The following is a 26,149-nucleotide window of genomic DNA, read 5'->3' on the forward strand; positions in this document are numbered from 1 at the left end:
ATGTTAACAGGGTAAGGCCCAGGGTACTACTGATAGAACTATGTGCTCCTCCTCTCTCTCCTTTGAAGACAGGAAAGGCTCAGCCTAAGCTTGAGCAGTGTTCTGGAGAGACATGGGGAGGAAGAAAAGAAGGCAGGTGGAAGCTGTGCTACTGGTACAGAAAAGTGCATCCAAGCAGAGAGGGTGTCTGCCTGGAGCATGGGTGATGACTGTCCTATGCACACTGATGATGAAGGCAGCCTCCAGAATGAGCTCCTGCTCTCATGGGTGGGACTGTGGGCTCCGGCCTCACAGAACCCACTTCCCAGCTCCTCTCCATACTCTGCCCTCTTTCCCAACTTTATCTTCCTCTGGGAGCTTCCACTGAGAGGCAGCTGTGTTGCGGAGAGGTGTTGTAGCTCCTAGGGCCCGAGTCCCATCTCCAGATACAGGCTGGTGGCCTTTCTCTGCCCTGGGGCGAGGGCAAGCCTTGCGTGCCAGTTTTCACTTGCTCCACCCTGACAGCAGCCCCAGCACTCTGGACTGGATCTCTCCCCATGGTCTCTGCCCATCCTTTTCTGTGTTCTTGTTTCTGCAGGGCCTACATCCTACTAAGATGTCACTTTCTTTTTTTCAGGGACCTCACTCGGTGTCGTCTTATGAACTGCCCCAAGTTCCCTCTATATATTGATTACATACCTCCGTCAATGGTTTGTTTGTTTGTTTGTTTTGTTTTGTTTTGTTTTGCAAAGCGTGGCTCTTCCTAAATTGATAAATGCTCACAGCCACTTTACTGAAGAACCCAGGGGAAACATAGAACTCCCTGGCTCTAGTCTCTGTCCTCCACACTCTGTGGCAAGCACATTCTCTGCCACAGGGTGCTCCCTGCGTGTCACAGGCAAGGAACCCCTGACAAGAGGTGTTTCTCATTGGGTTCCAAGCACATGGAATCATGAACACCATGACACGTCCAGGACGACAAGTCAACAACAGCTGGTGATGAGATGTGAATTGGGGGAAGGATTCCTCAGTGACTCCCCAGCGATGAACGTGGATGACCAGGTAAATGGCAAATGAGGTGAGGAAGACCAAGCAGAAGGGGCATGGATGTGTATCCATGGTTAGATCTTCCCCCAAAGGTAACTGCTATCTGGAATGTTGCTCATCATCCCCTTGCTTTGTCATATATGCAGAGATGTGATGGTAAATGCTTAACAGCCACTCTCCCAAAATCAAATATCTGTGTGGGACCACATGTATATCCCTATATAAAATTTGTTAGACATTTTTCTTTTTTTTTAATTTTTTTCTTTAATTATTTATGATAGTCACACACACAGAGAGAGAGAGAGAGAGAGAGAGAGGCAGAGACACAGGCAGAGGGAGAAGCAGGCTCCATGCACTGGGAGCCCGACGTGGGATTCGATCCCGGGTCTCCGGGATCGCGCCCTGGGCCAAAGGCAGGCGCCAAACCGCTGCGCCACCCAGGGATCCCGACATTTTTCGATACAAAGGACATCTAGCACACAATTTACAAACAATGATAAAATACATAATATCCTTTATTGTAAATCTGTGCAGTTAATTGATTCATACAGAACTTTTTTGTTGAATTTTGTCACACTTTCATAATTGTAGCCAACCCATGGTTTCAGTGAAGTTCCAGGATTAATGTTGGTAAATACTTTTGTTTACATTAACATGCAAGAAGAAAGTAAAATGACAAAAGTATATGGTAAAGAGTTACTTTCTCATCAATCACGTGAGCAACCTCTTTGTTGAATCAGACAATAGTTTTCAAATACTGGAAGACTATTTCCTCAATTCCTACGCTATTCACAATGTAATAGCCACAGACATGACCAACGTTTTAAGTTTAATCTGTTGATCATTATTAACATCTTTTTATGCCCACATGTGTATGTTGATATAAAATGATCAAGCCCTAGTTTGTAGCATTAGCCAATCTCTTTCATTTAAGTTATAAACTTACCCATTATGGCCTATTTCAAGCTTCCAAGGTGATGCCACCAAACACAGAGTTTGAAAGAGATCATAGTAGTAATATTGACAGTATATAGGATTTTCACCATACAGATATAGTAGATATAAATAACCTCAAAAACATAAATAATAGTAAAATTCAGTAAAATAACTAGGTGATGAGTTTAGCATATTCATTAACATTGTCTTTAGTATAATTCATTTCATTGTAAATTTATATAATTTAATTTTTAATGTTGGCTATGCTTAACGACTGGCTTGCAAAGTTTCTGAAAATTTAATTATTGGATCTCACAAGCCAGGTCAAGCCAGGTCTAACACATCATTGTATACAAATGAGATCATGCTATATGGGATCTTCAGGAAGCTGTCTTATCAGATATCCTGTTATTCTTGTCTTTGACCCCCAGCATCATTCTACCCCTTCTTTGTTCTCAGCTCTGACACAGGATGTCAAGGCCTGAGAACAACTCACAGAATCCCTTGCCAACAAGGTTTCTATTCTATAATCAATGAGAGGTGGATGGAAGGACAAAGGCAAAGTTCATCATCCTCAGACAGTGATGGTATCAGAATCACATGGGCTCTGCAGTAGCAATAGGACTGCCTGCCACTTCTTGATCTGCAAGAAGCACCCCCACTCTTGGGTTTTGCCTCTTCCTCATTCATTTCAATATTTTTGTAGAACCTGATTTCCTGCATTCAACCGTTCCTGCTAAAAATATAAAGAATGGTTTCTGGTTTTCTAAATATAAGACGGGGATTTATCCATGTTCATGCAGGGAGCACAGTCCCACAATTTTCACTATGGTATAATATTCTACTCCAGGATAGTATAACATAGGATTCCCCACAATTAGGCTCCATTTATACCCTGCCTGCCCAGCCTTTGGTGCTTTGAATACAGCCAGTCTACCCAGATTATACTACCATGAGCAACAAGACTGCTGTTCTGGTGCTTACCCAAATGGCTTTCATGCTTACCCATTAGACTAGTCATTCCTTGTTCTTATCACCTCTGCAGTGCCTTCTGGAGATGATCCAGCAGGGTTTCCTAGTCCATCAACTTTGGCCTAACATACTCTTCTAGTGCTGAAGAAGAGTCTACTGGGAGTAGAGAGACTTGTTCCTATGGGTCAGTATAAGCCCACAGCTGCAGCATGGGAAAAAATAATATAACAAAAATGTAGTTCACTGTCTCACAGCAAATTAAGGTTAAATGTAAATTTACAATATTGTAACATAATTGGCAACAGTCCACATATGCTCACTAGTTGATCAAATTCAGCCAGGACTTTTCTAGAATGTCCCCTGTCCTCACACAACCTGTGCTGAGATATGTACAGGAGAGAAGTTAATTTATTGTAAGGAAGAAAAGAGAAAACTTTTCTCCCATTGTCTGCAGGCTGAAGCCCTATTCACCCTTCAAAACCCAGTTCATATATCTCCTCCTCCATGAAGTCTTCTCAAACACTACCAATCTGAAATACCTTACTCTACATCCTCTGTGTCTTATACATAATTCTTTATACCCTTGAGGGATGAGGTAATGTCTTCCCCCCAAAGAAGAGATTTGCTTACCACTATTGTTAAGAGCATTGGAATACCTGAGTTCTGTGTTCTTCAGCTGTGATGCAAACCCACTGCATGCTTAATATCCACCTAGGCACCTTCATGTTGCCCGGCAAGGCTTAGGGGATAAAGGAAATCCATGCCAACAGGATGCTCATTCCACTTGCTATACCATAAATAAAAAGTCCTTTGTCTCTGACCCAGGAGCCTTGTGCCTTTTGCTGGCATCCATAAAACAGTAACAGGTAAGTACTAGCTTGTAAGTAGAGCACAACCCCAGACCCTCCCGGACAGAGTCTGTGTCTTTTCATCCATTGAAACTCCAGAGTATAGCACAGGTCCTGATTAGTAGATGTTTGGAATTTAATCAAGTTGAATTGACTAAACCAAAGACAAGGAACTTTTCCTCTACTGAGAATCCTATAGCCCAGTGTTTCTCAACCTTGGTGCTACTGACATTGGGGCTAGATTATTCTTTGTTGTGGGGTACTGTCCTGTGCATTAGAGGATGTTTAGCAACATCCCTAGCCCCTACGCAGTTGATGCCACTTAACACCCACATTCCAATTGTGGCAACCAACAGTATCTCCAGATATTGCCAACTGTTCCCTGGGAAGGCAGTATCACTACCTCCAAGAACCACTGGAGTGGCCTATCCCTAGGATGCTGGTGACAGTTGGAAGAGCCAGGAAAAGGGCCATAATTAAATGATAATTTAGCATTAGTCTGAAATTTTAACTCATTTGGGAAAGATATAAAATATTGCATAGTCTATTATATCTCATAAAACTGGGGAGGAAATATTGTACTTAACTGTCTTTTCATAGCTAACAGTAAACATAGCTGTTGTAAGCACCTGTGGCATAGGTGCCATGCAGGGCCCATCAGGTAGATCACCTCATTTATACCCTCCAGCAATGCGGTGAAATAAGCATTTCACATTATAAGAAACTGGGGGACGGAGTGAGTAAGTGGCTCACCGAAGTGGAATAGTTTAGACTTGAATACAGAGCTATGAATCTCCAACACTCTTGCTCCTAATTATTAACCTTGTGTTATGATCCCACAAAGAAAGGAGGTGTCAGCCTGTCATGCCTGGAAGTCATGAAATAAGAAATCAAAAATCTATCTTCAGAAAAAAAAAAAATCAAACTCACATGTCAATACCAGTCTCTTAAGGGTTAAAAATACATAACTCTTTAGATATTTTAAGTGGGCGCATAAGTGCCAAAATCTGTAATAACATGTACTTTCATTCCTACATAAAATGCTAAAATACAGGCCCTCATATGTTGCTCTCTTTTCTGCATCCAAAAAAATGCTAACCATCCAATCCAGAAAGGAGAAAAGTGCCAAAACTTGTTTCAAGTCAAGGCCAACATGACTCTACTTCAGTGGAGTACCTTCTCCATCTGGTGGTGAGTTAAAGAATTGTTAAAGTCACCCAGTACTTGCCATGAATGCTCTGAATGAGTGCCCACCTCACTCCTAACTGAGTCAGACACATAGTGATGCGCCAAACTGACTGCTGGTCAATATCAGATTTTGGAAATTTGGAGAACATAAAAATTACTAAATACCTATGGAATTACAAAGCTGAGTAACTCCTAAAGAAAAACACTGTTTCAACTTGATTTAAGTTTCCCTGAGAAGATAACAAACTCAAGCACCTCACATCTTTACATAAATTTGGTCCACTCCAATGGATTTGGTCCATGAAGATTATTCCCTACATTCTTAATGCTCAGAAATATTTTAAATGCACTGTTGTGTTTCATCTTGGAGGCAGAGAGAGACAGCAAGGAAGAAAGAGGGTAAGAGAAAGAATGGAAGAGAGAGGAAATCTTATCTATATTCCAGAGGAACCAAAAACCATAATTCTATTAAAATATATACGGAGGGGGTTCTGGGGGACACAGTCATTTAAGCATCCAATTCTTGGTTTTCACTTGGGTTGAAATCTTAGGATCGTGGGATCAAGCCCCTAATCAGGCTCTACACTCAGCATGGAGTCTGCTTGAGATGTTCTCTCCCTCCCACTCATGCTCCCTCTCCCTCTCTCTCTAAAATAAAAAAAAAAAAACTTTAAAAAAATATATATGTATATATATAAACATACAGGGACATTGATAACTCATTTGTTTCCAATATTATCTCATACCACCATTTCTCAAATCTTTAAACTGTTCTCTTTCTCTTTGCAGTAATATCACAGGAAAATCTATAATGCATTTTCATTAATCTGATAAATCTTTTATTGAGAACCTACTATATGCCAGGCATGGGGATATAACAGGGAACAGCTATGTCCTTTCCCCCAGGGGGCTTACACTCTAATGGGGGAACAGGCAATCCACAGGCTCCATACCAAGTGTGAGGCACCTTCTCATTTCATTTTCATAGCTCTGTGTAGTGGGTCTTATTATCCCTATCTCACACATGAGGAAACGGGCCTCAGAAAGGTGGAGCGATTTACCCAAAGACTCAGAGAAAAAGAGGCAGGAGCAGGATTCAAAATCATATATCTTCTCCAAATCCCAGCCCTTAAGCCCCATACCATCTGGCTACAAGTTTTCAACAGCAAAGCAGGCAGCATGCAGCACAAGCTGATATGTGTGGGGCACAATGCCAGGCCCTGGGAGGTATAGGGAGACTTGGCCCTGCCTCCAGGAACTGGAGCAGCATCTACCTGTAATGCTGCCAGGCCCAAGAACACACCCACCCATCCACCCACCAGCATTTGTGAACCATAACGAATTCCCCCAAACTTAAAAATTATAAAGTGAAATTCAACAAAAAGACTAACATCACAAGGATCATCAACAGATCCTGTGACTTCCCCATAGAGTTGGAGGATTGTTAAGTTGGGACAATAGATTTCATGGGGCCTTACCCTCCCCCCACTTATTCAATGATGGAGGCCAGTTACTGGAATTTTCAGGTGGCCAAATACAGAGATTGAAGGGGAGATCTTGCTTCTCTAGAGTGTATTTTGAACGGCTCAGTGATGCAGAACATAGAATGAGGGATAAAAACTTACAAAGGACACTCCACTTGACCAGATGGAAAGTCTGTATATCATGTGCCTCTTGATATCCTAACTCGAGACTGCATCTAACAAAAACCAGAGTTGACATCAGAGGAAAAACTCCATTGTAAACCCCACTGCTAAGACCCATTACTCCTGGCCCTTTCTGGCAAATCTTTGTTTCCCAATTCCTGTCTAAGCCACACTGTTTGCTTGGCAAAAGCCAGGAGACATGAGAACCTCCTACAGCAAATGTTGATATAAAGAAAATGTCCTAAGTGACCAGTGGTGTTTATCCAGGTATTATTTCTGCCACCTGTACCAAGTTTACCAAGTAGGTGCGGAGGGTCACTCTCTTGTGTGAGTTCAGCTTGAGTTGCCCAGCTACCACTTCTTGGATTTAACAGAGAATATAAATCTAATTGTCCCCGTCTTCACTTATACCATAAGGATCCCAAAGTAGGTCATTGTCTGTGAACCACATGAATGAACCTTGTACATTTGAACTCTCTATGTGGCTTGCCAAAGTGGCCCTCAGAAGTCAGAGGCAGCAAGTTTTACAATCAAGATGTTCTTGGGTCTTGTCAAACACAGCCAACACTCCAGAATTCTTCCCCTTGGCAGGCGTCCGTTTCTGCGTGCTCACTCCTACTTGCTGACAATACCAACGGGCAGGTCTCTGAGTTCTAATTCCCATTCTGCAGCCAAATTGCTGACTTCCATTAAAAACACCCTCATAAACTGCCATTTGTGGGCACAGCTGTCAGTGTCCATTCATCCCAGGACATACTTGGCTTCCACAGACCGCGGAGGGGGGGGGGGGGGAGCAAGAAATTTAACAAAAATAAGCCCAGAAAAGGACACAATTATAAATATATATAGGAGCAAACTTTAAAGCTGTAGCTACTCCAGAATCATAGGCAAATCTTAGTATAAGATTTCTAAACATCATGGAAATTGTTAAGATTTCTCTCATGAAATCAACTTTTTTTTTCATTTGGCTCTATTTTCTTTTCATAGCACTTATCACAGCTGTCATTAATGAATCATCTGCATAATTTCTAATTTAACGTCATTCTTCCTGGTTATTCTGTAACTCTCTCAGGGAAGGACCCAAGACTGATTTGTCTGCATTCCAGCTGCCCTGTGTATTGACTGGCACATAGCTCAAAAAAAATGTCAACACTATCTTTGCAATAGTGCCATGATTTCATTATTTCAATGTATCACCTGTTTCAAAAACACTAGGCTTCAGGTCCTAGTTTTGTCACCATGCTATAGTTATCGAGATGGTACAGAGGTGACAGGTATATATGGGACTTCCCTGTATATTTTTTTTTGCAACTTCCTATGAATCTATGATTATTCAAAGTCTTCGATTTCACCTAAACAGTGAGACTTCCATTTTCCCTCATGTCCACACACCACATGATGCTCTTGGCTTGCTGGACTTCCCCAGTGTCTTCTCTGTCTTTTACCAGCTCTACTTCTAACAATCTGACTTCCTGTATCATAGGTCAGAAGCTCATCCTTTTTTCCCTTCCACCCTTGATAGAGCAGATCACTTTGTACAACAGTGACCCTCCTGAGACAGCCAGCTAAAATGCCAAGTATGAAGGCAATCTTCATACAATGTATCCCTCTGTCTTCTTCACAGGGACACCACCATGAGTTGTCACATGGCAGTAATTTTCAGCAAGAACTAGCTGGAATACCAAGGGTCAGGGATAGATGTTACGTTGATGAGCCAATCATTCCCTCAAGATGGTTGGTTGGCAATAAAATCCAGAATATGCGTCTCCAGGTTCACAGTCGATGAACCACACTCCAAAGTACTGTGTAACCACATCTGTGGCAGCCTCATATTACACAAAGAATCAGGCCAGCACCGGGCTGCCAAGAGCCTCAGAAAACTGCACAAAGTACATTAAAATCGACAGAAAGGCTGCCCATGTCACAATATTTGGATAACTTCCACCTCTCCCCCCCAAAAGCCACCACTGGCTGAGGTTTGACACTACTGGCTTGAATCACACAATCAGATTCAAACTTTTAAACAAACCACTGAACAGATATTAACTTCCCTGTAGGCCTGGGAATACAGCCCAGCCCTGCTGGACATAAAGAAAGATTCGGTCAGTAGGAGCAGAGTGGAATCAGGATTGCAGAGTGTTCTCAGAAAGTGAGTTTACCAGCGGCCCATACCATCCCCACACTCATCCCACTCCTATGGTTCTTTGTCCTTCTAGTTGATGACCTCCTCCAGGGGAAAAAAAATCCCCACTTTAACATTGACATCCGTCTCTGTAAGTCAGAACACAAGAGCTGTCTGGCTTCCTGATACTTTCACTGGCTCCCAGCATTACCTGCAGTGTACTCTTTTGTAAACATGAGGGTAAAAAGCAGAAATTCAAAGGGAAACAACTCTGAGAGCCTCTCTAAACAGTGAAGCTGGGCTACCAGGAAAGAGAAAAAGAAATGAAAACTAATCTTCATTACCTCCTGGACAAAAGTGGCAGGGAGGGAGAGAGCCAAGAAAAGAGAAATGGTCTTCATTTAAAATGTTTTAATATAGCAACATGATCAAGACTTATTTTCCCACTGCCAGGCAGTGAGTCCAGAGAGAGCCAAATGGCCCATTCTCCCACACACTTTTTAGCAGAAAAGTAATGGCCCTTTGTATAGCATTTATGAGTCAATAAGGTACTTTTGCATATGGAAACTCAAAGTGACAGCAACCCTGAACGATTATACCTACTTCACAGATGACAAAACTAAGACTCATAGAAAGATAGTCAACTGGAAGTGGCAGAGACAGGAGTACATGCTCAACAGACACATGGAAGAAGCAGGGGAGAACCGCTATATTGTTCTTTGAGGAAAAGGAACAAAGCATAATCCCCACAGTTTATTTTTGCTTTTGCTTCCCTTGCCTTAGGAGACATATCTAGAAGAATGTTGCCACAGCCAATGTCAGAGAAAATATTGCCTTGTGCACTCTTCTAGGATTTTTGTGGTTTCATGTCTTTAATCCCTTCTGAATTTTATTTTTGTGTATAGTGCAAGAAAGTGGTCCATTTTCATTCTTTTGCATATTGCTGTCTAGTTTTTCTTGAATTGTTTTTTGAAGAGACTATCTTTCCCTCATCGTATATTCTTCCCTCCTTTGCCAAAGATTAGTTGACCATATCAACATGGGTTTATTTCTGGGCTCTTTGATTGATTCCATTGATCTATGTGTCTATTTTTGTGCAGTAATGGTACTGTTTTGGTTACTACATATTTGTAGTATATCCTGAAATCTGGAATTGTGACACCTCCAGGTTTGTTCTTCATTCTCAAGATCATTTTGGTTATTTGGGATTTTTTGCGGCACATAGAAATTTTAGTGTTAATTGTTCTAAGTTCTGGAAAATTGCTGTTGGCATTTTGATAGGGATTGTATTGAATCTGTAGATTGCATTGGATAGTATGGACATTTTAACAATATTGATTCTCCCAATCTGTGAGCAAGGAATATTTTTCCATTTGTTTGTGTCATCTTCAGTTTCTTTCATCAGTGTTTCATAGTCTTCTGAGTACAGGTCTTCTACCTCCTTGGTTAAGTTTATTCCTAGGTATTTTATTCTTTTTGATACAATCATAAGTGGAATTGTTTTTAAAATTTCTCTTTCTGCTACTTCATTATTAGTGCATAGAAAAGCTACCAATTTCTGAGTATTAATTTTGATGTATAGCAAAGGAAACCATAACAAACATAACAACATAACAAAAAGGCAACTTACTGAATAGGAGAAGATATTTACAAATTATATGTACAATAAGGAGTTAATTTCCAAAATATATAAGGAGTTTATAAAATTCAACACCAAACAAACAATCTGATTATAAAATAGGCAGATAAACTGAATAGACATTTTTCAAAGAAAGACATAGATAGCCAAGAGATACATAAAGAGATGTTCAAAATCACTAGTCATTGGGGAAATGCAAATCAAAGCCACAATGAGATATCACTTCATACATTTCAGAATGGCTAAAAACAAAGACAAGAAATAATAAGTATTGATCAGGATATGGAGAAAAAGGAATCCTGGTGCCCTGTTGGTGGGAATGTAAATTAGTACAACCATTGTGGGAAACAGTATGGAGGTTCCTCAAAATATTAAAAATGGAAATATCATATGATCCAACAATCTACTACTAGGTATCTACCCAAAGAAAGCAAAAACACAAATTCAAAATGATATATGCACCCCTGTGTTTATTGCAGCATTATTTATAATAGCCAAAATATGGAAGCAACTAGGTATCCAACAATAAACATACAAATAAGGAAGATGTGGTGTGTATACACATACACAAACACACACACTTGATGGAATATTGCACAGCCATAAAAAAGGATGGGATCTTGTCATTTGTGACAACATGGGTGGTCCTACAGGGTATTATGCTAAATGAAATAAATCAGACTGAGAAAGACAAGTAGCATATTATTTTACTCATATGTAGAATCTAAAAAAAATGAATAAACAAGCAAAAGGCAGAATCAGACCTACAAATACTGAAAACAAACTGATGGCTGCCAGAGGGAAAGGGATGGGAGGATGGGAGAAGTGGGTGAAGGGGAGTCAGAGGTACAGGCTCCCAGTTATAGAATGATAAGTCACAGGGATAAAAGGCACGGCATAGGAAATATAAGCAATGATATCCTAACAATGTTGCATGGTGACAGTCAGTAATTACACTTGTAGTGTCTATATCGACTTATCAAATTACTATATTCTACACTTGAAACTAATGCAACATTGTGTGTCAACACTCAAATGAAAATTTTTTTAAATAAAAAGTAAAAAAATAAAAAGAAAGCACAGTCCCAGGGATGTGAGGATTCCTGTCCATCTTTGTGGTGGGCCTAGGAAACTGCACTTCAGGGAGTTAACTTTTATTCTTATTCTGACAATTCAAAGAGAACAGTCCGTAAGCTAATAAATTCTCATTTCAAAGGTGATTCGTAGAACATTATCTCTAAAAAGAAATCCACTCAGAAACGTGAGATGAGAGAGCTGTAAACAAAGGGCTCCAGCTGTTAATTGAATCTGTCGGTGCCTCAAACGGGACAGCAGCTTAAGCCAAATATCAAAGGCGAGCAGCTCACCTTGAAGTCACTGTGCAATATGACCCCAGCGGCAGATGGAGACACTGGATCTGAGAGGCCAGGCCCACTGTGGCAGCAAGAGGTCAGGTCCACGACTCAAACTCCTGACTGCTTCTGACTCTGTGACAAGGCAGGCCAAGCAAAGCCACCCCCTCTGGTGCTGCCAGAGGCTCTCCCAAAGGCTTCACAGAGTCCCTGCATTTTGAAGACAGACACACACTCACCTGATTTCCACAGGTGGCCTTGGAGGCAGAGCAGTGAGGAGGGGAGTGAATGGTGCTGACCAGCGCTCCGCCCTCCAAGAGCATCCTTTCCCGTCGCCGCTGGGAAGAGAAGTGCTTGGCCTTGCTGCTGTGCCAATCCAACCCTCACCAGCACTCTGTGAATATATAAAGGTAAAAGCCTAGTGCCGTGACCCCTGGGGGAAATGAGTTTGTGGTGAAACTCAACCTACTGTTGCATTTGGGTTTCTTTGAGGAAGAAACCCTTTGCTTCATTTGGTGGAGCCACCTGCAGCCATGCGGTGTCTCTACAAGCCATTCCAGAGGTGGGCACCCTGCTCCGTTCAATTGTGCTGAAGCAGGTTGAGGCTTCCCCAGTGCTGCACCCGCGTGACTGCATTTTTCCTCCCATTAGAGGATCCAGGAGCATCTATCTCATCCTGGGCAGACGCTGAGCAGAACAGAGTGTGTGCTCCCCAAGTGTTAGGACTGAAATAAATCATGAGGCTGAAGAGAAGGGACTGGAGCAAGACCCAATCCACCAGCCAGGTCCCAGGGAGATCCCACCAAGCTTCCATCACTTAAGTGCTTCTCACTGCTCCCATTCCTGTTCAGTGCACCCCACACATGATCCTGGACCCCCACCATAAGGCCTAAGTGATCACAAAACCCCACTCTCACACACCGCAGCCCTCACACACTCCCAGCCCTCCCACACCAGCCCTCCCACACCCCAGCCTTCACATGCCCCAGCCCCACACCCGAACCCTCATACACCCCAACCTCCACACATCCCAGCCTTCACACACCCCAGCCCTCACATACCCCAGCCCTCACACACCCCACAACTCATACACCCTAATGCTCACACCCCAATCCTCACACCCCAGCCATTATACACCTTAACCATCACACACCCCAGCCCTCACACAGCCCAGACTTCACATACCCTAGACCCGTCAAAACCCCTTTTCTCTAGGGACTTCATGGAATGGCCTCTAGCATACACACAAAAACTGCAGCTACTTCTCAGCCTCAGGACATCATTCAGAGAGCTCCAGCATTTCCATTTCTGTCTCCCACCCTCTCTTAAGGGGCCATATACTTTTGAAAGCAAAATGCCTCCCACCTCTGCTGCCTCTACCATGTGAGCAAGGGCAGCTCCAGTTCTCAAGGACACAAAGCCCTACTCTCACTTTGGACAATGGAAGCAGGAAAAAACAAAAATTCCTGTAAATCATCCTGCACTATAAAGGTATAAAGGTTTTTGTGGAATAAAAGAAGGTGGGGGCACCTAAGTGGCTCAGTCAGTTAAGCATCTGACTCTTGCCTTTAGCTCAGCTTATGATCTCAAGGTTGTGGGATCGAGGGCTGAGCATAGAGCCTGCTTAGGAATTTCTTTCTGCTCCTTCCCCCTCTCCATCTCTAAAAAAAATAAATAAATAATAAAGGTTTTTACGTACTAACTCCAGCCTCTTTGGTCCTATTTTTATCACATTATTATTCACTTTGCATCCAAAAGGAGGACTAAAGTAGAAAAACACATTTGAAATATCCTAAGATTTTCCTGCTGTCTCTGGGGCATAGATGGTACAGAAAGCCTATGGAAAGAGCTTTTAGGGAAGGAAATGCGTTTGGAAACTGTTCTGTGGATTAGGCGGAAACAGGCTGTGCAAGTCTCATTCATGGCTGTATCCCCAGTAAAGACTGCAGGTATATTGTTGGTGCCTGACCAGTAACTATAAAATGAGTAAGTGAAGGAAAATTTAAAGTCAATGGGAAGTGAAGAGAGAGAATGGGTGCCCCTTTAGTACCCATCTTCACCTTAAATCAGTAAGGATAAAAAGGCTGCTTAGCAGAGGGAGCTTCAGGGAAACCTGGAATCGAGCCCAGTAGCTGTTTGCTCCTGGCTCGTCATAAGAGGTTGGGCTGAAGTGAAATTCACAGGCAGAGGACTCTGGGTGCACTGGCCTGGTTCACGGAGCTTACCCAGCATTCCTCTAAGCTGTGGCCAAAAGTAAGGACAACTTTAAAAGGACAAAAGTAATGAGAATCGCACAGATGCTCATTAACCAGGAAGGGCAGTCCAGTCTTTCTGGATTCTCTTGACAATGGGATACCTGCTGGAACAATAACAGAAAGTTGCTGCAAAGGTCAACCTTCCTGCTTTCCTGTTTCTGAGCTCTAGCCATCCCGCCAGGTGAATTCACCACTCACTGTGCCAGTAGGTAACCACTTCCTACTCAGGCAGTTCAAGAATCAGATGGTCAAAGTGGGAAAAAGAATGCTTTCCCATACCTTTTCAGGAAGACTAAGGAAAAAAAAATTTTCTACTGACAACATACATGTATTGACTGACTGTGTATTGACTGATTTTACAAAGCCTATGAATAGGTACAGCCACAGATTTGGACAAGATTTGGACACAAAACAAAATGACCCAGCTTCTGAGATCAGAGCTGCTTCTTATCAGGGCATTGAGGAACTCAAGTACCAATCAAGTTGATGATGAAGAAACCTGGCCAGACAAAAGACACGAACAGAAATCTCACAGAGGAATACATAGACATGGCCAACAAGCACATGAGAAAATGCTCTGCATCACTTGCCATCATGGAAATACAAATCAAAACCACAATGAGATACCACCTCACACCAGTGAGAATGGGGAAAATTAACAAGACAGGAAACAACAAATGTTGGAGAGGATGTGGAGAAAGAGGAACCCTCTTGCACTGTTGGTGGGAATGTGAACTGGTGCAGCCACTCTGGAAAACTGTGTGGAGGTTGCTCAAAGAGTTAAAAATAGATCTGACCTATGCCCAGCAATTGCACTGCTGGGGATTTACCTCAAAGATACAGATGCAGTAAAACGTCGGGACACCTGCACCCCGATGTTTATAAGAGCAATGCACAATAGCCAAACTGTGGAAGGAGCCTCGGTGTCCATCGAAAGATGACTGGATAGAGAAGCTGTGGTCTATGTATACAATGGAATATTCCTCAGCCATTAGAAACGACAAAAACATTATATGGTCTCATTCATTTGGGGAATATAAAAAATAGTGAAAGGGAATAAAGGGGAAAGGAGAAAAAATGAGTGGGAAATATTAGAAAGGGAGACAGAACATGAGAGACTCCTAACTCTGGGAAATGAACTAGGGGTGGTGGAAAGGGAGGTGGGCGGGGGGTAAGAGTGACTGGGTGATGGGCACTGAGGGGGGCACTTGATGGGATGAGCACTGGGTGTTATTCTATATGTTGGCAAATTGAACACCAATAAAAAATAAATTTATATAAAAAAGAAAAAAAAAAGAAACCTGGTCAGAAACAGCAAAAAAGGTGTTCTCATTTGTCTCTGGTAGATGGACCCTTTTCTGCAACCAGTCTGCAGTTTTTGTCATTTGAACTAGTGCATTCAGTTATATCTCAAAAGAGCCCCACTCTGGATCCAGTGTACTTGAGCTTGATAAAGGAAGACTAGAACCCATCCTACCAAGAACCAAGAGATAATCTATAAGGAACACAAAGTTGTTGACTCATCTCATGTAGAAAGGGTCACTCTCAGTTTATTTAAAACACTAGAGGGATCCCTGGGTGGCGCAGCGGTTTAGCGCCTGCCTTTGGCCCGGGGCGTGATCCCGGAGACCCGGGATCGAATCCCACGTCGGGCTCCCGGTGCATGGAGCCTGCTTCTCCCTCTGCCTGTGTCTCTGCCTCTCTCTCTCTCTGTGACTAACATAAATAAATAAAAAAAATTTAAAAAAAAAAGATTTCAAAAATAAATAAATAAAAATAAATAAAAAATAAAACACTAGAGCAACTGTGGAAATAATTAAATGTAGTAAATATACTACTCCTCAGTTCAAACAACCTCTTCACAGCAACTGAGACTAGTAAAATCTGTCACTAAGGTTCATAAAGAAAAGAAAGGCATATCAGCATCAAGGCTTTGTGGTGAGCCGAGATGAAGTCTCCCTGGAGTTTGCTGGTTCTATCTCACCAAGCTACTTTCTCCCAACATGACTGTGGTTTGGTCTTCAAACAATCTGAAAGATAAGCAAATACCTTTCCTTCCAGCTTACATTTGACTGCCCTTGGTATCCAGTGTGTTTCACGAATGCCAACAATACAGTAGAAAGCCACAATTCACTCACACTCAACCACAGAACTCTCATCTAGAATACACCAGAACTGGGGCAGAGGAACCCATCCAAAGAACAGAATCAAATTTGATTGTAGGTGATGGAGTCTGCCTTTTTCAGCCACTGATCATTTTGAAGTGGGAGTGAAAGTTAGGGAAATCAGAGGAGTGATTCAAACCACTATAAAATCACAAATGATATCTTAGAACCAGAAACAAAAACTTTAGCATGGATTCACAGACTAAACACTACACTATCCAATTCAGTATCACTAGTGACATGTAGCTATTTAAATTTAATTTTCAACTAATTAAAATGAAATAAAATTTAAAATTCAGCTCTTCAGTCACACTAACCACACATTTCAAGGGCTCAGTTGCCACATGTGGTTAGTGGCCACCATATTGAACAGCACAGATACAGAATACTTCCATCTTAGCAGAATGTTCTATTAGACAAAACAGGACTAAACACTAACAAAGGAAGAGGAAAGGGAGTTTAAAAAGAAATAAAAGAGTTCTTATCTAAAAAAAAAAGAATCAGAAACCTAAGTATCAACCATGTACCTATCTTAATGCTTCCTGAAGATGTACTCAAACACAATGAACACGTAGATGACTCGATATGAGATTCTAGGACTGCATATACCAACGTTGTTCCATAAAAGGTAGTAATTGTATATGCACCATGGGTAATTATTTTTGTGACTTTCATAAATAAACTGAGAGCAACTCTTTCAACAAAAGCTTGGTTGGTGGCCCCATGCTCATTTTGGTGATCTATTCTTCTGATTTCTAGTGGAACAAGTTTTGATCTTTCTAAAATGGAACAGAAAAGCATCCCACTTCCCACTTTTAAAACATATATATTTACTGGCTACCTTCTTTCCATAAATGCTCATCATAGATTAGGGGTTTGTTTGTTTGTTTGTTTGTTTGTTTGTTTGTTTTCAGGAATTTTCTTAGCAGAAGCTTTTGTTCCAAGACCGTACCAACTTTAATCTGGAGCAATAGACATTTTTAGTAAAGGCTCTTTGCATAACAATAACAGAAATCAATCTGTGCTACCTTAATGAGAAAAGGAAATATGTCAGATGGAGTCCAGAATACTTCATGGAGCCTGAGGATACTGAGGCTTCATTGAGGACTTCTACCAATTCTTTCTGCCTCACATTTCTGCTTCCCTTTATCCAACTACATAATTGTTCACTCTCTTTAGACCTTCATTCTCTGCTTCTCTTCTCACAGGGTAGAAGAGGGTCACCCCTCAGCTCTAAAGAACATATGTGACCACCTCATGGCTCTTGGATTTCACATGTGCCTTGGTAATCAGAATTTTAGAGACCCAATTCCACATGACCAGAACTAATTGGCCCAGCTTTTCTCTCAGTGGTTGAAACAATCATGGAGGAAAAAAAAAAAATCATGGAGGGACGGTGGAACCACCTAGAGTAAACACAGCAGTACCAGCTACTGAGGTACTGGAGAGTAGGAAACAGTTCTCAGAAGGAGGAAGTCTCAGAGAGTGAGGGAGCTCTGGGCAGTGATACCAAGGACATAAGGAAAAGAAATGTGAGTTTAAGAAACTAAAGGGGCATCTAATAGATACATTTCACTACTCAAAAATATTATAACACAGGATGTCCTATAAAATCTGGAAAAATAGCTATTATTTTTATTTTTAATAGATCAAAAATGTCTTTGACAACAAGTACATTCACCCACCCGTGTTTCCAGACATTATGGACAGAGTTTACATGACATGCTTCTTCCTTGTTATATTGCTCAAAAAAAAAAAAGCAAATGTTTTATAAGGAGTTTAAAGTGTTAGCAGATGAATTGTTTCCAATATACTTTTTTTCCTATATATTTTTTCCTTTTTTTAATTTAAATTCAATTTGCCAACATATAGTAAACTTTAAAAGCTGAGATTGTTTATGCTTAAATTTCTGAATATATATACTTTCTTTGGAAAGGAAGTATAGTCATTTTTTATAGTTTATGTAATGTTTCTACAATAGTCTTTATTTTAGAGATATTCTATTAAGTTGCTTTTGTTACCAATTTTCTCCCTACATGTTTTCTCAGAGATACTAAATATTGGTATTCTTTGAAAGGTACTGAAGCAAAACAATAATAAAAGTCAAATTGTCGGGATCCCTGGGTGGCGCAGCAGTTTGGCGCCTGCCTTTGGCCCAGGGTGCGATCCTGGAGACCCGGGATCGAATCCCACGTCGGGGTCCCGGTGCATGGAGCCTGCTTCTCCCTCTGCCTGTGTCTCTGCCTCTCTCTCTCTCTCTCTCTCTCTCTCTGTGTGTGTGACTATCATAAATAAATAAAAATTAAAAAAAAAAAGTCAAATTGTCATCTTTATATTTTCGCTGTGAAAAATTAAAAAAAAGAAAGAAAGAAAGAAGAAAGAAAGAAAGAAAGAAAGAAAGAAAGAAAGAAAGAAAGAAAGAAAGCAAGCTTATAGGTCAGCTCAGGTTTTTGGCAAACATTAACACTGTACTTTAATTTTTGATAGTATTTGCCTAAATTTTTCATACCAAAAATTCATTTCTGAAGGACTACCTTTCCCTTGTATTGAAAAAAGGCATTTATTTCCATTTGTATCTTTTTATCAGATAATTTTTTTGTCCCTAGAGTTCCCAGAATAAAATAAAAATCAAATCATTTAAAATGGAACTCATCATATCAGCCAGAATGGCCAAGGAAGTAGATGACAAGCTCAACCTGTATTTATTCCTTTGGTCCTTTATGTCTCATGTCCCATGCTTTCAAGATCTCCAGAAACCCACCCAGTTTTCCCTCTGTTCATAGCTAATGAGGTAACAGGAAAAACATATTTAAAGTCAAATACCATCAATAAGCTATATGATTTTGAGAAAATTATTTAATCACACAGAGCCTGTTTCCTCATCTGAAAATGAGATTAATAACATAAATCTGATATGAAGATTGATATGAAGATTAAATAAATCAATGTGTGTGAAATATCTAACCTAGTCCTCAGCACACAATAATTATACCTATGTTAGTATTAGAATTATTATAATTGTTGTCTTTCTCTCAGTGGCATGGGTTTTAATATGTACTATCTTCCTGAAAATGACCTTCTTTAGCTTGATCTTGAAAATCTCTCCTCTCCCATCCTCAGTTCCAGCCCTGGGATGCAGTTCAGTCTAGACACTGAAGCAAAGGAATAGCAAGACAAAAGCAGACTCAATTTATTTCAGAGTCTGAAACAAATATTGGTAAACCTCTGTAAGTCTGGATGAAGAAAAGAGAGAAGGCACAAATAAAAAGGATTGAGAATGAAAAACAAATAGAAATATGGATGCACAAATTAAAAAGAAAATTATGAACAACTCTTGCCAATAATCTGAGAACTTAATTGAAATAGGTAATTACCTAGAAAAATATTAATTCTCAAAAATGACTATAGAAGATATAGAAAACCTGAGTGGTCCTACACCATTTACAAAATTTAATCTCTAAAATTTTTCTCAGCTGAGTAAGTACGTGAGTTTATTATACTATCTCTCTATTTTTTATTATGAAAAATTTTAAGTATATGCAAAAGCAAAAATAATAACTTCTCATGTAAAAATGTTTTTGCAGGTAAGTTTTATCAAACATTCAGGGAAGAAGGATTCTAATACCTCATAATTTTTTTCAGAAATTAGGAAAAGAGAAAACAGTACAACTTACTTTTTATGCTAATATAATCTTGATGTCAAAACAGAATGAGATGAGAAAAGAAACCTTAGGCAAGAGAAAGCTATACTGGGAACTGGGGCATGTTGAACTTCATGGTGACTTTGCCTTTCAACTTAAAAAAAAAAAAAAGGCTATATTTTACATAGAAAGTTTTTTATCGGGATCCCTGGGTGGCGCAGCGGTTTAGCGCCTGCCTTTGGCCCGGGGCGTGATCCTGGAGACCCAGGATCGAATCCCACGTTGGGCTCCCGGTGCATGGAGCCTGCTTCTCCCTCTGCCTATGTCTCTGCCTTTCCTCTCTCTGTGTGTGACTATCATAAATAAATTAAAAATTAAAAAAAAAAAGAAAGTTTTTTATCAAAAAAAAAGAAAGAAATTTTTTTTATCATCCTTCCCCTTTTATGTTGTAATTTATCTTAATTAAATCCCAATCCCTCCATTAATTTCTGATAAATCCACACACTTGCAGGGTGGTGTTGTACATGAATGTGAGGAATAAAGCCTGTCCTGTACCCACTGTCCTGGCTCCAAAGACCCAGAGAGTAGATGATAAGCCTCTAGTCCATGTGTCCCAGGAGGGAATCCTAAGAAGAGTGAACAGTGAGCATGTCTGTGACTCCTAATGATCTTGCTGCTCCCCTTCTCCAGGTGACTATTCCAAGAAATTATTTCATGTGACCAAATCTTATGAATCAGCCAGGTGTATCACACAGCACCCCTATGGCCACAGCTCAGGACAGGCTTATGCCTTTCTCCTGATCATGTCATTAGAAGTGAAGCTCATAACTTGATGCCCCTGTCCCTAAAGGTGTTACATCAAAAGCTGTCAGTTACTTTACTCCTATGGCCCTCCAGCCAGCAGTGTGGCCTCACTTGAGTCGTTAGCCCAACTATATACTATCTTGCTAAGTGAGACTAATTTTAGTAACTTCAGAAACTAAAATATTCTTACACCTGTCAACTTCACATTTTCTAAGGCTAGATCATTGCTAACAGAACCCAGTAAACAAGGATGGGTATGAAATATTGAAAAGACTATGAGATTATCTGCCTGATTGATGTGAAGAGTTCATTTGGAGAGTACTGAAAGGTAAGTTTGGTTATACCAAGCTAGACCAAGGTAAGAACGGTGTTACTTGTTTGAATAAATGGGAAGGGATGGAGGGTTCCAGCATTTCTTCAGCAGTAGAGTAATTTAAATGAATAAAATTGTATATAGTTCTTCAATATATAAAATTGATGAGATCAGAGCTGATCTTCTTATGGCCAGAGGATGGAGATTCAGAGGTTCATACACTTGACTTTCTCCTATCCTCTGAGTCAACCCCTATAGACCCTAGACCCCTCCTCTTCCACACTATGGGCCTTGGGCATACAACTCAAAATCTAATGCCATGTGACACTACAATTTCCACTTAAGTCCTGTGTCAGAGTCATCCATAATTCAGAGTTGGGAGGTTTATGTAAACCAAATCCTTTGTTTTGCTAATGAGATAACTGTGAGAGAAAGGGTCTTCCTTTTTTTTAAAGATTTTATTTATTTATTCATGAGAGATAGAGAAAGGCAGAGACACAGGCAGAGGGAGAAGCAGGCTCCCTGTGGGGAGCCCGAAGGAAGGGTCTTCCTGACTAGTCCAAACTTCACATATATTCAAGGTGTGTGTGTGTGTGTGTGTGTGTGTGTCTGTGTATACCTTACATATATATATATACCATATATATATATATGGTATATATATATATACCTTGATTCCTGCCTCCTATTTCCACCACACCCCACTGAAGTTTTCACCAATTAAATAGAATTAAATTATTGAACTTGCATCCACTACTGACTCCTGTATTATTAACTATTCCCATACTTCAATGACATGTGTACATATTTCTGCATGGTTCTAAGGATATGTGTAACAAAAGTCCTGGCTAGGGTATGGATGAGGCCTGCCACACACACATGGTATCCACTAAGTATCATGGTAGCCAGAAGCCTCCCAGGAATTACTTGAACATCTGTTGAGCCTGGGAGGCAGGTAGAACAGAGCCAAGTGAGAGGAATCAACATAAGGTAGGAATAGGGAGATTGTGGGGGTCCCTGGGAAAGAGCGTACTGTATGATATAAAAGAGTTGGATCTGATGAGTCAATCTCACCAACGGAACCTAAGGGATGGGAGAAACGGTGATTCCAGGTATGACAAATGCCTCCACCTAGATGCTTTCCCAAACTTGACCACATTGGCAGTGTGTACATAAGTTGGGAAAGAGAAGAGGTGTGGAATACAGACAATTTAAAAAGTTGTAAGCCCTATAGGAGCCAGCACCCAGCATCTCCACAGAGGATCCCCTTCCAAAAGAAATTAGAAAAGTATTTCCCTACAAGCAAGAGTAGGGGTAAAGCCTCAGGAGGCAACAGACACTGCCTTCTTCTCCCATTCCTACTCCCTATCCTCAAGCAAGTGTTAGCAGCCTAAAGGAATCTCAAAGCTCCAGGGGACTTGGGGGCTCCAAAAGCAAAGCAAGCCTTCCCTGTAAGTCCAATGCAGAAAACTACAGAAAATAACACTGAATGACCCTGCTTGTGTGACATGACAACTCCTGGGACCAATCACTACAGTAGGAAGGCTATGGTGCCATGAGTGGCATACCCAAGTCAGGCACCTATCCAGCCAGCCTCTCTTAACCATCCATGATGGGGGAGGAATGGCAGGACCCTAAAGGTGAAGAGAAGTGATGATACTGGAAGGAGGGGTCCTGAGCAGGGATCTACCACACTTGCTCAGCCCAAGAAATTTGTAAACTCTTACCTCAAAACAATCAAGAATAAAAAGGTTTTGGGGTACCTGAGTAGCTCAGTTGGTTAAATGTATCTGACTCTTGATTTCAGCTCAGGTCTTGATCTCAGGGTCATAAGTTCAAGCCCCAGTATGGAGCCTACCTAAAAAAAAATTTAAAAAATAAAAAAAAAATTAAAAAGAATAAAGGTGTGAATAAGCGGAAATCATTTTAGAGAGGAGTATCTGAAAAAGAAGGTGCAGAAGAGAATTTAGGAAGGTAACCATCATATCCAAGGGGATAATAAGGACAATGATAAGGAGCTAAGACAACCAAAGACTGAAGGATAAGAATGCAGAAGATAAAAGGAATAAAGTAATGATCAACAAAAGCTATCATACAGTCTTGCCTCCCAGTGCTACATCTGTGGTTTCATTTTATCCTCCTCAACAGCCCTGCTTGACAAATTATCATCCCCCAGTAAGAGCTAAGAAATCTGGGTTTCACAAAATCAAATCAACCAAAGTCATTCATCTAGTTCCACATCAGAAATGGAAATCAAACCCAGGTTTGAAGGACCTCAAAACCTCTCCCACCCCTTCCATGTCTCTCTGCTCCCTCACCCCTACTCAGTCCCCTCCCACACCATACTGTCTCCCATGTTCCGCAGTTTTAAAGCCAAATCATTAGGATCGGAGCTGGTGCATTTTGAAACTATAAGAGCCATAATTAGAATTTAGTATATAAGAATTCAATACCTACTGAGAGTCTAACTGGAATGGAGAGAAGAGAATTGGAAAACCAATGAGGTATAAGGTCATGCTCCTTGGGTATTGATGCTGAAAGCATCTCTGGGTGCTTGTTAGAAGCACACTTCTAGGGGTGCCTGGCTGGCTCAGCCTCTGAAGCATGTGTCTCTTTATCTCAAGGTCATGAGTTCAAGCCCCACACTGGGTGTGGAGTCTACTAAAAATTTTTTAAAAATAATTTTTTTAATTACAGCTTCTAAGTTCTCATCCACAGAGATTCGGGGGGTTTTGGTGTGGGGTAAAGCCCAAGAATGGCAGCTCCAACAAGCATCAGTGATTCTGAGGTAGGCCACTGACAGACAAGCATTCAGAAACACTGGGGAGAAACCAAGACAATTAATAATAACAGGATGTGAAAAGAGTAGGAGAGGGGTGCCTGGGTGGCTCAGCGAGTTAAGTATTGAACTCTTGGTTTTGGCCCAGGTCATGCACTCAGGTCATGAGATCAAGCCCCATGTCAGGCTTCCACTTAGCAGGGAGTCTGTTTGGGATTCTCTCTCTCCCTCTCCGTCTGCCCCTCCCCCTGCTCATGCTCTCTCTCTCTCTCTCTCTCTCTCTCTCTCTCTCTCACACACACACACACACACACAAATAAATAAATAAATCTTAAAAAAAAACAATAGGAGAGAGATGTATGTGCTCCAACATTGTGTGTACTGGAAAAGAGGAAAAAGAAATGTGTCAAAGGTGACCACTGAATCTACTTATCTACATTAGAGGAAGTTGTCTTTGTCTCAGAAAAAGAATATTCAGGAAAAACTAGGCAACTGGTAAAGGGGGAGGAGGGGGGAGTACCTCCTACATCACTAAGTGGCAAAGTACCAAACCTAAGCAAAGGCTTAAAATAATTATTAATACTTGATCTAAGGTTATAAAAGAGTAAGGAAAGAAAATAAGAGGAAAGAATGCACTAAGTCAATGTTATTGATTTACACTCTGAAAGAAATGCCAGAACTATTATTTAGATGTCAAAATAACTCCAAGAAGAGTACAAGGCTGTTTTGATCATTTGAAACCAAATACCTGCTTTCTCTGAGATGGGGCTTTCAGACATAGAGCCTCCTTAAATACCACTGCGATGCTCTGAACAGATCACATTTCCCCTTCAAAGGTTATACTATGTTAAATTATATGCAATTTCAAAAAGAACAAGTCGTTGTCCTACTTTGAGTCCCGTTCTCTTAAAAGCATGTTTTGACTAAGATTAATTTATAGCCCAAGGAGATTTGGGGAAAGGAAAGAAAAAAAAAAAACAACCTTGAAATTGCAAGTAAAAATAACTAAGAATTCCGGTTGCTTCTTAAATATCAAGTGACGTTGTTTTGGGAATAGGAACAGATCTGCACAGAGCCACAGGTAAATGGACAGGCTTTGGGATTGGCAGGATCCAACAGACGCTTCAGGGGGAAAAAATCTAGCTGGATGCCACAGTTGTGGAGTAGCTATAATGGGAGTTCAACACAGGGCAATTTCCTCAGCTCCAACCAATGGAAAGTGGTACAGTAAGGAAAATGAGGGCAGAGATGCTCACCTACCTCACCACAGTGTTGTGAGGCTAATTAGTGAGTGCTCCTAAAGCACTGAACAGAGGATCCGCAAGGTGGCTCAGCACATTCAACTTCAGGTTTCTGTAAAACATGCTCATGTCGCATGACTGTGTCCTGACTATTCTATCACAATAGGTACAGACATGCTCATCTCTTTCTATGTTAAGACCTTTTATTTACTTAGCAATATTTCTCCATAATAATTTATCATTTGTGTTTCCTCTTTTTATTTTTATTTGTTAAGGTGGAGGAGGGGCAGCGGGAGAGAGAGAGAATCTTAAGCAGACTCCACGTCCCGCACAGAGCCCAACGTGAGGCTCCATCTCACAACCCTGAGATCATGACCTGAGCCAAAGTCAAGAGTCAGATGCTTAACCAACTGAGCCAACCAGGTATCTCATCTTCTTTTAAAAACAAACCAAAAAAAAAAAAATCTCCTTGTGCTTTTTCATATTTTCTTCATATATGTTAGGAATATCTTTGTCAGTCATTTATATAACCTTTGCTCTATCAAATCAGTGTAACTCATCATTAACTGGATGGCCCCCAGGAGAGCCTAGGTGGCAGATAGTGCCAGGGTTCATTCACCCACCTAAGGAAGAAAAACTTCCTTATACTTCTCAGCTTTTGCATATAGTCACTTTGGTAATTCCATTTCTGGCATTTTCTGGATTATTCAGATGCAATTTACCAAAGGGGAATGATATTTTCAATGTGATAGAGATTAAATATTTCCATTGTGGTTTTGATCTGTTGGGTATTTCCTGAGTCTTTGGATTTTAAACTCTGGCCCAATACTTACTTCCTTAGAGGATCTGTTAGTCTACTAGGACTACCAGGACGACATATCACAGGCCAACGAGCATCAACAGCAGACATTACTTCTCACCATCCTGGAGGCTGGAGTTCTAAGATCAAGGTGTCAGCTGGTCTGGTTTCTCCAGAGAGCTCTCTCCTTGGCTTGCATATGGATCTTCTCAATGAGTCCTCCCATGGCCTTTCTTCTGTGTGCACACATCTCTTGTGTCTTTACCTCTTCTTATAAGGAAACCAGTACTCTTGAAGTAGGGCCCCAGCCTCAGGGCTCCACTGTATTAGTTAGAATTCTCCAGAGAAGGAAACTTCCATAGGAATTGGTTCATGTGGTTTTGGAGGGCAGGAAGTCCCACAGTTTGCTGTCTGCAAGCTAGA

The 26,149-nt window shown here is 41.0% G+C and overlaps 1 long non-coding RNA gene across 2 annotated transcripts; it reads right to left on the reverse strand.

Moving 5' to 3' along the window:
* Window positions 1-1,509: 1,509 nt before the first annotated feature.
* Window positions 1,510-26,149, reverse strand: LOC118353052 (uncharacterized). 2 transcript variants are annotated; one of them, XR_004811208.2, is made up of 4 exons: window positions 25,761-26,149; window positions 22,671-22,765; window positions 11,969-12,123; window positions 1,510-3,136 (listed from the first exon to the last, which is right to left on the reverse strand). It is a non-coding gene; the product is annotated as an uncharacterized LOC118353052 (long non-coding RNA). The 2 variants fall into 2 exon arrangements; XR_007407541.1 differs by lacking the exon at window positions 1,510-3,136 and having other exon boundaries at window positions 10,821-12,123.

Source organism: Canis lupus, chromosome 31 (genome assembly GCF_003254725.2).
Source record: "Canis lupus dingo isolate Sandy chromosome 31, ASM325472v2, whole genome shotgun sequence".
NCBI classification, from domain to species: Eukaryota; Metazoa; Chordata; class Mammalia; order Carnivora; family Canidae; genus Canis; species Canis lupus.